The sequence below is a fragment of the Centroberyx gerrardi genome, chromosome 13, assembly GCF_048128805.1.
Source record: "Centroberyx gerrardi isolate f3 chromosome 13, fCenGer3.hap1.cur.20231027, whole genome shotgun sequence".
Classification (NCBI taxonomy): Eukaryota; Metazoa; Chordata; class Actinopteri; order Beryciformes; family Berycidae; genus Centroberyx; species Centroberyx gerrardi.
The window spans coordinates 4,022,276-4,036,906 of NC_136009.1; positions in this window are offsets into that span (position 1 = coordinate 4,022,276).

The following is a 14,631-nucleotide window of genomic DNA, read 5'->3' on the forward strand; positions in this document are numbered from 1 at the left end:
GAAAGGCTCAGCTATCATCTGTGAGGAAAAAGATCTGGGAGCATAAAGGGAGCCAAGGGCACAAAATGGCAGAAGGAATAACAAAAAAAAATGGAGAGGGCTAGTTGGAGACCAGGGTGGTCATTACAGAATCTTCTTAACTATGAAATCCTATCTCAGTTTAGGAGTATATTCAAGATTTTTGCCATTACAGAATAAGGTTTCCTAACTGCAATGAGGAGGCTGATCCTATCTTTTCTCCAAATAGGCATTTAGTTATTACAGAAGCATCCTAACTTAAGAAAATCCTAATTTAGGAATCCTAATTTAGGACAGCACAGAACCTGTCTTAAATTCAAAATATTCCATTATAACGGAGCTCTCCCTGTCGTTATGCAAGTAACGACAGCCTTGTGTTTTTTTGCCAAAGGAGATTTTCAAACAGAGCTGGGGGATCTCTCTTTGACTTCGCAGCCAAGTGTCTCCAGAAATTTAACGCAAGTCACCAAAGCCATATGTGCATTGGCTCCATCATACATACTGTCACGCCCTGTCAACTCTTTCTCCACCTAGCCTGCAGTCTCTCTCTCCCCCCTCCTTGTGTTTCTGTGTGCTTAATTGCAGGAGTGGAGACAAGTGTGCGGGAGTCAGGCTACCAGCTGCTCTTCATCATCTCACCCACAGTATATCTTCCCTGGTTTGCCATCCACTCATCGGCAGTTCGTAAACTCTGCTGCCAGTCAGTGTTCTACGCTTCGAGCCACTTCTAGTTACAGCATTTTGCTATCAGTTTTCAGTCCTTTGCCTTACCCGTCTCTCTGTGTCCCTGCAGTTCCGCCTGCCAGCCTGACTCCAGCACCTGTCTCCAGCCCTCTCGCCTCGTCTGACTTCCTCATCGGCTCGGCTCCTCTCCCCGCTCTCTGGAGCCCGCTCTGCCTGGCTTGCCTCCGCCCTTGACCTGCCTGACTCAGCTCTGAGCCCTAAAATAAATGATCTTTGACTTTTACTTACCGCCTCCTGTATCTGTGTTCTGCACTTCACTAGGTTCACTAGCCTAGCCTTAACACATACAGTTTCCACAGGATCCTGTTGAAGTGCGTCGGATAAAGGAGGACTTCCTACTCCAGAGCGGGATGCCAGGGGTTACTGGGCTTGTTGATGGTTCTCTGTTCCCCATCAAAGCACCCAGCGGTCCGGACGAGCCTGCCTATGTCAGTCGGAAAGGCTATCATGCCATCAACGTTCAGGCCATTGGAGTGTTATTACTATGAAGTTACTAACACCATTGTAATGCCATGTTAGAACCAATATACTATTCAGCCAATGCTGGATCGATGAAAGGATGCGCCTACCCAGTATTTTTGTTGAATGGCCAAAATAAATTGGTGAAATTGAGATTAGTGAACTTTGTCCTGAAGATCTGTGTGTGTGCTACCTATTTACCTTTCGGTATTTGATGTTGGAACTATTCAGCCAATATTGTACTGTTTACACTAACATCAATGCCTACTTGGAAGAGGGCAGAGGGCAGAGGACCAAGCAGCTGGCTATTGGGTGATTCAGGATACCCTTTGAAACCCTACCTGATGAGCCCTGTCACCAATGAGCAATCAGAGGCAGAGAGGTGGTACAACATTGCTCACAAGAAGTGCCACAGCAGACAGGAAAGGCTATATGGTATCTGGAAAGGACAGTAGGAATAAAACTACTTCCCTGCTACTATTTTGATGTATCAGCCTTTCCATCTATTGACTGTCTTCTTTATTAAATCAATTTAAGGTGGAGATGCCATGACATGACTGGGGGTTACCTCCTATACACCCCTGAAAAGGTGGTGTTATTCATCAAAGCCACAGCTGTACTACATAATATTTGCAGAATGGCGAACGTACCTGACCCAGATGTCAATGATGTGGAAGAAGAGGACAACATTATTGCCCAACAACATGATGGTTCACCGACATTCTTCAATATCATCATCTACCATCCTCGGGATGCTGCAAACAGCTGTAACTGCCTCAGCAACCTCCATCCACTTCTTCTCCTTCTCCTGTACCTTTAATTGGAAAGAAAACTTCCTGAAAAGAATGGCCTTCCTCTCCTCCGCTGCAGCCACCAAAGTCTGTCTCGTCTGTTTTAAAATTATAAGCCCATCTCTTTTTTTTTGTGGTTTACATTAACGTTTACTGTCACCATAACGGTAATGTCAGTTATGAATTTGAAAAAGCAAATAAACCACTCTCGTGCGCATTCTAAGTTGAATTCAGGCATAAACAAATTATTTTTTGTGCTGATATATGCAAGTTCATCGGTGATGAAATGAGGTAAAGAGTGGTCAAGCATGTCATGTCAAAATTGGTGTACTAATAGATGAATCAACAACAGAAAGTCACTGTACCGTTAATTGTCTGTGTCAGATGTTTTATCAACACTGATTTTCCCACAACAGTATTTCTACCTCATTGAGTTATCTGAAGCAACAGCAACAGCCATTACGTCTACATTGTTGGAGTGCTTACAGAAGCACTTTACAGAAGACTTCTTGAAACAGAACTGGGTCTCTTTCACTTCAGATGGGGCCTCCACCGTGATTGGGCGCGTATCTGGTGTTGCCACCCAATTGAAACAGCACTTTCTTGACCTCATCTTATGGCACTGCTCCAACCTTGACTTGAATTAGCAGTAGGGACACTGTCAAGCAGAGTGTGCGTGTCAACAACTTTCAATCCTTCATGGTTAGGCACCATGCCTCTCCCCAAAATGAGCGAGAGCTACAGCTGAAGAACTCTTTCTGATCATAGGCAGAGTTCTTGGAATAAGGTGGGTGGCCTCAAGTGAAAGAACACTGAGGGCTGTATGGCAGCTGTATCCTGCCTTGAATGAGCATTTTGTGAGCGCAGCACAAGATCCTTGCCATGACAGTTGTGATCAGAACATGTACAAAGGCCTTTCAGCAAGGCTCACCGCAGCAGCCTTTGTGACCAACCTTGGATTCATGAGAGATGCTCATACAGAGCTTTCAGAGCTATCACTGAAATTACAGAGTGACTCCATCACTCTTCTTGTGGCCCAAACAACGATCAGTCAGAAAGTGAAGGTGTTTGAGGCAAGAAAGTCCATGATGAGCTCAAACCCCTGATCAATGCACTCGAGTCAGTAGGTGTCTCCACAGCTGAGTGTGTGAGGGGGTTTAGCACTATGAATGCTACCCTGACTCCAACAAGATGCTCCCTCTGTGTTGGCAGATTAAGTGCCATCATGTTTCTGATACGCAATGGCCCACCACTGGCACACTTTAGGCCTCAGCCCTATGTGAAGCTGTGGTTGTTGAGGGGAAGGCGTAGTGCAGATCATAAGGCTTGCAGGAAAAGAGAGGAGGAGAAAGTGGAGGAAAAAGCCATCTGGTCTTTGCTTTAGTTACATTTTGCCTTAAACAAATGAAATAAGGTCTAAACAAAAGGAGTGAAGCCTATATGTCAATGTGATATTGACAGAAGCTGTAAGGATGCTTCTCTATGGTTACTTCCATGAGACGTTTGTTCTATCCAAGAAAAGCTTGGGAAGAACATTTTCCACACAAGTATCGACTTGGCATTCTTGGATTTGACCTGGGACTGGGACAGATGCGCTGCTGGCAGATTTTAGCATTCTAATAATTATTCATTAGTTTAACAAATACATGGTCTGAGGCAGAGAACATTAGGGTTAGCTAAAGGTTAGAACAAATACACCTTCTCTTACCTAGGGGGTGTTTTGTTTAGCTTTTATAATTGATTGGTGTTATGTCAATACTAAAACATGGATGGATGGGTGGGAGCTCTCTGTAAGGTGTCTTCGGCAGGAGCAAAACGGTGCAAGGCTGCCTTGACAGTCATTAATATCATGCAGGCACAGACTGGATTCATAATACTCTTACCTAGGGAGTGTTTTGTTTAGCTTTTATAATTAATTGGTGTTATGCAAGGCTGCCTTAGCTGCGTAGCATCATATTGAACTTACCCAAAGATTAACTGGTTGCACTTGCACCGGCAGGTTGAGGTGGAGCGCTTGTACTCAAGTTGTCAAAAATGCTGCACTCTTTTACTTTGATTTGATGCTGCGTAGATAAATGTTTAAGCATGGGGCTTGTAGTAGCCCCTTCAACGCGAGGGTCTTGCCGCAAATATTGCTTTTTCCTTTTATTCATTGATTTTGAAGTGCACCCACACTTTCGAACATCAGAGGCGATCTGCCATGTTCAGTCTAGTAAACAAACGGGGGTATTAGCACATGCTTGTTTTCATCAGTAAATTTACATCAGTTACAGCAGTTGTAGAAGAGAGAGGAGAGAGAGCAGAATAAAAAGATTCCATAAAATATTTATTAGACTCAGAGTTTAACAAATCCGGGTATTTTACCCACTTGCAACGGGTTCCAAAATAGAACTGGCTAACGGAACCCAACCCTACTTTTCAATTTGTACAGACCTTTTATTAAGTGACTGTGGCTCTACAGTCAGGCATAGTACCTGATTGTACCCTAGTGAAGTGATTGAGAAAATCCTCACATCTTTCAGGAGAGGCTTCGAGGGACTGACTGGGAGGAGGGCCGATCACTGAGCCAACAGTCTGGAATAAAACCCTTGGATTATGGCTATGAGAGGCAACCAGATTGGAGAAATATGAATTTCTTGCTTGCTTAATTGCATTCTGATAGGCAGCCATTAGGTTTTTGAGAGTTTCATAGGATTCATTAAGTTTGTCCTTTTCCATTTTCTTTCAGCTTTCCTGCATTGTCTCTTCATATTTCTAGTGTGGTCATTAAGCCAGGGGGAGGGGTTCTGTCTCACTCTCTTTTCTTTAAAAGGTGCAATGGAGTCTAAAATATTAAGACATGTGCTGTTCACATTCATGACTAGGTCCTCGGCGGAAAGATGAGGGAGTACCGGGACACAAGAACAACCAGGCTGAAAAGCTTGCAGAATCGAGGAGCTGACATACTGTTAAGGGGGCGAGAGCGGATGCAAACAGGGGTCATGGGCGCAGGAGGTGAAAGGGAGGTCTCAAAAACCACAGCTTTATGGTCCAATGGAGGGAAGTATGACAATTTTAGATTACTCACTGTTGTACCAAATAAAAGCACCAGATCAAGCGTATGGCCCTTGGTATGACTAGGCCTGGTAACAAACTGAGCAAAATTAAAAGATTCATACAACTTAATAAAATCAGAAACAAAAAGAGATGAAGTGGGACAGCAGACCAAGGATAATAACTCTATCATGATGTGGCACAATAAGTGATAAAAGTTCTGAGAATTCTTGAATAAAATCAGGGTTAAACTTAGGAGGTCTATAGATTAAAACACACACTATGGGGTCTTATGAATTATAAAACTAAGGATTTCAAAGGTGGTAAAACTGCCAAGAGATATAGAGGAGCATTTAAAGGAGTCATTATACAGAACGGCCACACCACCTCCAGCCTACGTTGTTGGAGATAAAGGAACTTATGCGGGCAGGCTTCATTTGGAGGGAGCAAATCACCAGGGCTCAGCCATGACTCAGTGATCAGAAAAAAAATCTATATTGCTGGACATTATAAAATCTTGACACATAAAAGACTTATTTGCCAGAGATCGTACATTTAAAAGACAGAACCCACATTGGTACTTGCAGAGGGACACTGATTAAAATTACTAAAAGGCATCAGGAAAGAGCCAGCTTTCTTCAGCGGCACAAGATTAAAATTATCCCTAAAGTGCTTTGTACGAGAGACAGAGCGACTGACAGAACCAGAGGCAGGCCCCCTTCTGCAGATGGTCGATATGTAATAAGAGGGACTACTATCAACAGAAGGATTCTCTTGAGAGGGGCCCAGCTGGGGTACAGGTCAGTCAGAGTTAGTGGTTAAAACATGCCTAACATTAGTAATAAATTGATTTGCACCATCTAGTAATCTAGTAAGCTATATATCACAAGTGCATGCATTACATTGCTCATATCATAGTATGTATTGGTTTTCTGGATGCTGATACCGGGGATCTCCGTGTAGGGTCCCCCCAAGTAAAATCTGGCCATTTCCAGCACTGCTTATTGTTAAATAAACACCTATTGGATACTAACCTGCAATATACTTGCCTATTGTAAAATGTTCCCCTGTTGCTAGATACACACCAATGACCATATACTTACCCTACAAACACCATTTATCATATACTTACCCTATTGCTAGATATACACCATTTATCATAAACTGTCCTGTTACACTCATTGATTGTTATACACTTACCTGTTAGTATTTCAATATACTTACCTGTAACCCCTACTGTGTGCGATATATTGGTCTAATATGACATACTACTGATTATAATATACTTGCCTGAGCTACAGTTAATCCATTTGTCCTATGAATCATGTGGGATGGATGTATTATGTTTCTACTTTTAGCTGTAAGGATGCTTCTCTATGGTTACTTCCATGAGACATTTGTTCTATCCAAGAAAGCTTGGGAAGAACATTCTCCATAAGGACACAAGTATCAACTTGGCATTCTTGGAATTGACATTTAGCCCTGGGACTGGGACAGAGGTGCTGCTGGTAGACTTTAGCATTCTAATAATTATTCATTAGTTTAACAAATACAGTACATGGCCTGAGGCAGAGAACATTAGGGTTAGCTAAAGGTTAGGAGAACAAATACAATACACCAAACTCCAGACTGGCTGATGAAAACAGTCATTCCTACCATGCAGGCACAGACTGGTTTCATAATACTCTTACCTAGGGAGCATTTTGTTTAGCTTTTATAATTAATTGGTGTTATGCAAGGCTGCCTTAGCTGCGTAGCATCATATTGAACTTACCCAAAGATTAACTGGTTGCACTTGCACCGGCAGGTTGAGGTGGAGCGCTCGTACTCAAGTTGTCAAAAATGCTGCAGTCTTTTACGTGAGGGTCTTGCCGCAAATATTGCATTTCCATTTATTCATTTATTTCGAACGTCTGAGGCGATCTGTCATGTTCAGTCCAGTAAACAAACTGGGGAGTTAGCACACACTTGTTTTACATCAGCTACAGCAGTTGTAGAAGAGAGAGGAGGAAAAAAAAGATTCCATAAGAGATTTGTTAGACTCAGAGTTTAACGAATCCAGGTATTTTACCCACTTGGAACCCAAGCCTACTTTTCAATTAGTACAGACCTTTTATTAAGTGACTGTGGCTCTACAGTTAGGCATAGTACCTGATTGTCAGCGTACCAGGTGAAGTCCAGCTTGGCCAGAAGAATTTGTTTACACCATTGCGATGCATGAACTTCACCTGGATGTTGTCCTGCTCCACATACATGATGATACCCACGTATGGGCTGAGATTGAATGGCCTCTGGTCGCCATGGAGTTTCACCTAGATCTTGGAACTTTGCCAGCTTCAACAGTTGATCTTGGCGCCTCACCAGAGACAGGATGTGTCTTGTGTTGTATCTCTCTGGCAAAGACAGGTTGTAGCTGGTCTCTAATTTGATGTGGCAGGACACCCATCACTTGGTGTCCCAATATTCAATATCTTTAAATATGATCATTTTCATGCCAATAAAAATATAAGATATTCTGTTTACCCCAAAAATTTATTTTAATTTTATTGTCAGGGTGGAAAAGCTTTTAAACCATGGGCTACTAAAACTACTACCACTACTACTACTAGGCTACTAATACTACTACTACAAATAATAATATCAATAAGACAAGGGCTAAGACAACCAATGTAGTATTGATCAATTCTCCAATTATTATGTAATCAATCAAACTGCATCATATCTGTCATACTAGAGGTGGACGACACTGACTGGATAATAAAGGGACATTATTGACAAACCAATATATTGGTCCAACCCTAATATAGAGTGTGTTATCATTGTTTTGTAAAGTGTCTTGTAATGCAGATTGCATATTTGAAGGGTTTTAGGGTGGTCAGTGTCATAAGATTATGACTAAAATCTGTCTGACTGACCATTAGGACATTCAGTCGGTCAGTTGATTTCCAGTTTATACTACAGTAACCTGGAGCTTCCCTCCTCCTTTCAGGTCACTGCTGGCTAAATGTTAATAGATATCCTAGATCACTAGACACACTGTGAGTGTGGTTGCATGCATGCATATGTGTATGTTAGTGTGTGTATGAATATATACAGCTGTACTACGAAACCAAACCCCTTAATTTTATCCCTAAAATGTCCCTGAAACATTAATGATCCATTAAAAATAACATAGCTTTAATAAAGTAAGGTTAGTATCATGGGTTTATAAGGGATTTATTCATGGGTTGATTCAGAGACACTAGTAATTAAGGGATTTTTCACGCCTTTTGTGCAGGTTTACAGGGTTATTAATGAGTTATTAATGGACAAATTCCTGTCTCCCTGAATTTTACATTAAATTAGAAAGTAAGGAGTCAAGACTAAGGGGGAGTTTAAGGAGGTTTCGATGGGATCTCCTGCATTAATAACTCCCTTAATTAATTGTAAGTGAATTTTGCATGAATTAAGGGGTGAATTAATGTAAATTAATTAAAATGTAAGGTTATTTTAAGGGATTACTGGTTCGTAGTGCTATGTGCGAAAATGCACACACACATTTTGGAAAGGTTTTGTGATTTCAATATTAAATAGATATCAGTGCTTCATAGTTTACTGTCATTTCCTTACCTGGTGTTGTAACATGTCCACACGCACACGCACACACACACATACATATCTGCCTCAACAAGTGGAAAGGTTTTTTGTTATGGTGCAACTATAAAATTCCAACTGTAGCTGTGCTGCCAGACACGTTTTCTGTGGAAGATGGATACAATGGACAGATAGACAGACTGATAGATGGATATTCAGCATTCCAGTGGTTAGAAAGACTATAGAAGAGAGAGAGGTGAGGTGGTTATTATGTTTGTGCAACAACCCGACAAAACAAATACAATTATGTTATTTTATGCCCTCTCTCATCCGTTGTTGTTTTCTTTCTCTTCTGTGAACCATAAAAAAAACAGAAAAGTGAAGAAAGAAACTTCGAAAAAAAGTAATATGGAACCCAGTATAAGATGAAAACATGGGTACGTTATACAAATGCAGCAGATATAGACAAAATTATAAATATAATAGGATTTACTGATAAAGGAGAATTTGTATGACAGAAAATTATTTGTATTAGTGAAAAAACATGCCGCAGGGAATCCTACTGAGAAATCAGACTCAAAGCAACCAATTCATGTTTCATACTCAGATTTCAGATATATGAAATATGAATGTTCCAATATAGGTGTCAACATTGGTACTGTTTTTTTTGTGTAGCATTCAATGTTCTCTTAGCATACAAATCACCTGAAAATGAGATTACAAAACATTTTACATTTAAGGTATTTAGCTGATCCTATTTCACAGGACGACAAAAAACCAATAGAGCCAATAGAGCAAAAACACATCAAATTCACCCATGACGCATTGATCTGAAGATCTGATCACCCAAACCAGCTCTCTAGGTGATCAGAGACATATTTGGTCACTTTAACAATAGGCTAAAGTGTAAATGCAATACAATGCGTCTCCAATCCACTTAGAGCAACTAACACTGAAAAAGGTGTGGAGGTGCTGTCATTCATCGAAAGTGTAATCATACATTGGTCTGATCCACAATTACTTGTTTGAACAGGGTCATCCCTATGTTCCCTCAGCCCTATGTTCCCTCAGCCCTATGTGTTTAGGCAAGGAGCTCGTATGGTTGAGGTTAGGGTTAGGGTTGCTTGCGGTCGAGTGGTTCCAGGGCAGATGAGGTGGTTGGGTTGAGGCATGAGGTCACTGAGGTTAAGGTTAGAGCAAGCTTGCGGTCAAGGCTGTCAGAAGCTAAGTTGGGATAGGGCTGAGGGAACATAGACACGCTCCCGTTTGAACCCAAATCAAGCAAGGATTAATGTGATGTAATAATACACTTCGAATCAAGATATATTTTCACTTATTTTCACTTTAGCCTTCACTTTTGCATGTCACGTGACCTGTAGCTTCAAACTCTCCTAAGTTTAGTTTTCGCCGCCATCTTGTTTTCCTGCCTACAAGCAGTCCGAAAAGTCCCCAGGTAACTTCATCAGGTAACCTCTTCTAAACAAGAAAACAAGTTTTACTTTGCATAAATGTAGCCTACTTATTCCGCCAATTGTTTTAAAAACAATAGTCGGTACACACACAGACTGCCTTGCATTGTGGCATTGCATGTAGTTAACTAGCTAACCTTTGCGAATTAGCCGCCAAGCTAGCGTTTAGCTAATACAAGCTAACAGAATGCCACGGGGCATTGTTGCCTAATCTTGGCAAACTAGCCGCTATCATGTAACTTTAGTGTTACCGAATTAACGTTAATTCAGCTCACCTGCTTGATTTGTTTTATGGAGTAGAAATAAAACCAAACAGGCAGCAGGCAGCTCAGATAAGTAACACACTTGTCAGAAATGGATTGTCAGGATACTGGTGGATGGAGAATAAGCAAGACGAGGTGGTTACTGTTCATTTTAAAGGATGTTAAAGGATAAGGCCGGTGTTTTTTAATACATTTCTTACCGTCAACAAATCCTATGAAAATAACAAAATCAGCAATGATTTTGTTTTGCCAACAAGTCTCATCTATGTAGCCGATGCCCAATAAAGCCATGTCCCAGCAGCCATAGAACTCCATTGTATTAAAAAAATGAAAACACGCCAAAGAGCCATGCTGCTGCTCTGGGCAGCATATTTCATCATCACAATGTACCGGGCCGGCCGACTTTTTCCTCAAACAACTTAATAAGCCGACCATAAACACGTTTTCCATCTCAGGGAAGTAGTTCCATAGCACGGTATAGTCCCCGGCGTAATGAAGAATTTGTTCCCATTTGAATTTGATTTGGTAATAACTACAACAGCCTGACTTTTCATGGTAACAGTTAACGATTTTTTAAATTGAAACTATGTCTTTGTGAGCTGTATTTAAAGGTTTTTAGCTTACAATTGGAGCCAATGACTTGAAAGCTAAAAAGGGAACATGGGAAGTGGGAAAGTAATGGGAGTAGAGCAAACGTATTATTACCTCCGCCAAGGAGGTTATGTTTTCGGTGCCATTTGTTTGTTTGTCTGTTTGTTTGTCTGTTAGCAGGATTACGGAAAAACTACTGGCCCGATTTTCATGAAACTTCGTGGAAGGGTGTAGCATGGGCCAAGGAAGAACCCATTAAATTTTGGAGCGGATCCGGATCCGACTCACGAACAAGCAATAATAGCACGAACCTTGGCGGAGGTCTGCGCTCTCCCTCACCCTTCTAGTTGAGTTTGTTATTTTCATAGGATTTGTTGACTATAAGAAATGCATCAAAAAACACCAGCGTTATCCTTTAACTAAAGCATTTACTAACATGAAATAAACATTAACAAAGATTAGTTAATTATTGTATTGAAAGCACTTCAGTTAATGCCATGATATGTTTAAGTAATACATATAATGTATAATACACTGGCATTAACAAAGATGTATAACAACATTACTTATGCAGTTGTTATGCATTTAATATGAACTCGTCTTTGTTATAGTTACTGTTCATGCTTAGTTTATGATAGTAAAACAAGGTTAAATTAAATTCAACAAAATAAATGAAAACATTCATTATATGTTGCATATCAACAGATCATAGTAGTCCTATGAACTATGCATTTACTCAAGCATAGTCTGCTTTTTCATTTATTTACCATTCACACAGATGAGAGTTTTTCCAGGGTCAGGGTTGAGAAATAGTTTTCACCGTCACAACAGCAGAAATGCTTACAGCAGCCAAATTATGCAACTGTTCCCAACAACAACCCTTGACCCCAGGAAGACTATTTGGCTGCCATGGCAGCAGTTAATGCTGAGCCTGAAATAAACAAATGACCAGACGACGCTTAGAGTGAACTATACAGTAGATCAATCATTCCCAAAGACTGGGTCGCGACCCACAGGTGGGTCGTAGGAAATTTTATTTGGGTCGCCAAATAAATTTGCAGAATTTCTTCCATAGTCTTTTATTTAAGATCTATATCTGCAGTACACCTTTGAGCCACATGAGGGAGCTCGTTGGTATTTCTACCATACTCAGGGTTTCCGCCAGATTCTGCAGCCAGCCACAAGAAATGGATGCTTGGCTAATAAAAAAGAAAGGCCCAGCTAAAGACCAGACTACAGCTAACGTTAGCCAAACTACCGCCCGTGAGGGAAGCAAGCATGAGGATGGACGTGAACCGACCCCTGCTACCGGTCACATTCAACCCACTGATGACGGCACAGATAGAAGGGTCGAGGGATCAGGTGAAGAGCCTCCTACTAAGAAGAGAAAATCAGGGGCAAGGCCATACAAAGACTATTTTTTGAAATATGGTTTTGTTAATTGTTCCAATCCAAACCAGGAGGCACGACCCATGTGTGTTATATGCAGCGAAAAACTCGAAAAACTATTGTTCTGATAATTGTACTTACAACATTGAATCTAATATGAAAGGCTAGCGTACATTCTGTTTGTTTTACTGATGAGAGGAAAAAACGAGAGCCTGTTAACTCTGCCTAAATGCACTTATTTTGTCTCATTTATAAAGTTAAAATGTGTATATTGTTTTACTGATGAGAGGAAATAAAAACAATGAGATAGCCTGTTAACTCTGCCTAAATGCATTTATTTGGTCTCATTTATAAAGTATTTAACATGTGTATATGTTTTCAATAACACGTGCATAAAACAAAGAAGTGATTTATCAAACGTATACCTCTTCGAAATGGCTGGTTTACCTATTCAAGATAATATAAGGTGATGGCAGTAAAAATGGTCAGGAACGAACACAAATTCGCTCTTCTCACGATTTATAGATAAGACCTATTGTGAATTGGGTCGCGATGGTTTGTCATTTTTAAAAAGTGGGTCCCCATAAAAAAAGTTTGGGAAACACTGCAGTAGATGACTGGATCCTATTTTCATATTCAACTATAATTAGTGATATAGTGGTAAATAAAAATCTGAGTAAAGTATGACTTCCAGTCAGTGATCATAAGGTGTTACAACCACCAATAGAAAAAAAAAATCTATTATATTTTCTGAACTGTTTTATTTCATTTTATTTTCATGCTAAAATACCCTATCCTTATACAACTTGCATCAGTTTAATGCCACTTACAATGATGTTTACCATGAATTTAGGTCAAGGATTTTTGTCAGCCTATAAAGTTGGCAATATATCGCAATACGTATCGTGGGGCAGAAAACTGAATCGTGATATTAGCTCCATTTTATTCTGCTGTAGTAATCACAAATGACTATGACAGAACTCTGATTTATATTTCAATAAACTGGACAGAAGTTCCAGAAGCTCAGGGTAGCCAATGACAGAGGGCGTTATCATCAGGTCAGCCTCAAAATCTCAACAGACAAATTATTATTACACCTTTATTTATACTCGGAAAACCCATTGAGGACAAATCCTCATTTACAATGGTGCCGAGAGCAAAGACAACAGATAAAATACATGAATAAGAACAAGAAAACATGGGTACATAAAATGAAATAAATGATAAAATGAGATACAAATAAAGTAAAATACAAAGTCAAATAAATTAAAAGATTACAAATTAAAAAATTAATTAAAACAGTTGCATTCAAATACCACTTGACATGCAACAAGCAATCTAAAACAGAGGGCAAGGTATCTAATTTAAAAACATTTTGAAGGCTGTTCCAGGTAGCAGGGGCACTATAACTTAAAGCAGTCTTTCCAAGTTCTGAGTTTACACGAGGAACTTGAAGTATTAGGCGATCCGAGGAGCGTGTCATGTGATTATTTCTCTGCCATTCAAAGAGGGATGAAATATAGAGTGGGAGTTTACCAATTAAAGCTTTAAATATAAATAAAAACAAATGTTGATCGCGCCTTTGAGAAAGAGAGGGCAATCCAACAATAGAGTACAAGGTGCAGTGATGAGTTGAATAAGGGTCACCAGAAAGGGCAGAGAGATACACAACATCCAGGGAGTGGTGTGTGGAGGTAGCAGCATTTCTATAAACAATGTCACCATAATCCAAGACTGATAAAAACATTGCCTCAACTATCCTTTTCCTGCAACTCCTAGGAAAGAACACTTTATTCCTATACAAAAAAACAACCCTCTGCCTTAGGTTAATGACCAGAGTTTCAATTTGTCATCGATCCAAATACCAAGATATTTATAAATATTAACTTTCTCGATTATATTACCAGATAAAGATGAGAGCGAAAAAGCTTTATCACCAGTATTTTTTGCCCGGGAGAAAAGCATCCACTTTGTTTTCTGTGGATTTAAAACTAGACTATGATTTATTAGACGTTTACATGACATCGAAGGATGATTGCAGTTTTGACACCGCGTGTTGCACAGAATCCTCTGTGCAGTAGATAATTGTATTATCCGCATAAAGATGAGCATGGCAATCAGATAGGGATAAAATGATGTCGTTAATATAGGTGGTAAAGAGAATAGGACCCAAGATAGAACCCTGTGGAACACCAATAGTTATAGCTGATTTCTCAGAAAAAATACCATTTATCTTTGTTGATTGTGATCTGTCTAGGAGGTAGTTATGAAACCAATTAAAAGCAGTTGAGTCAAAACCTA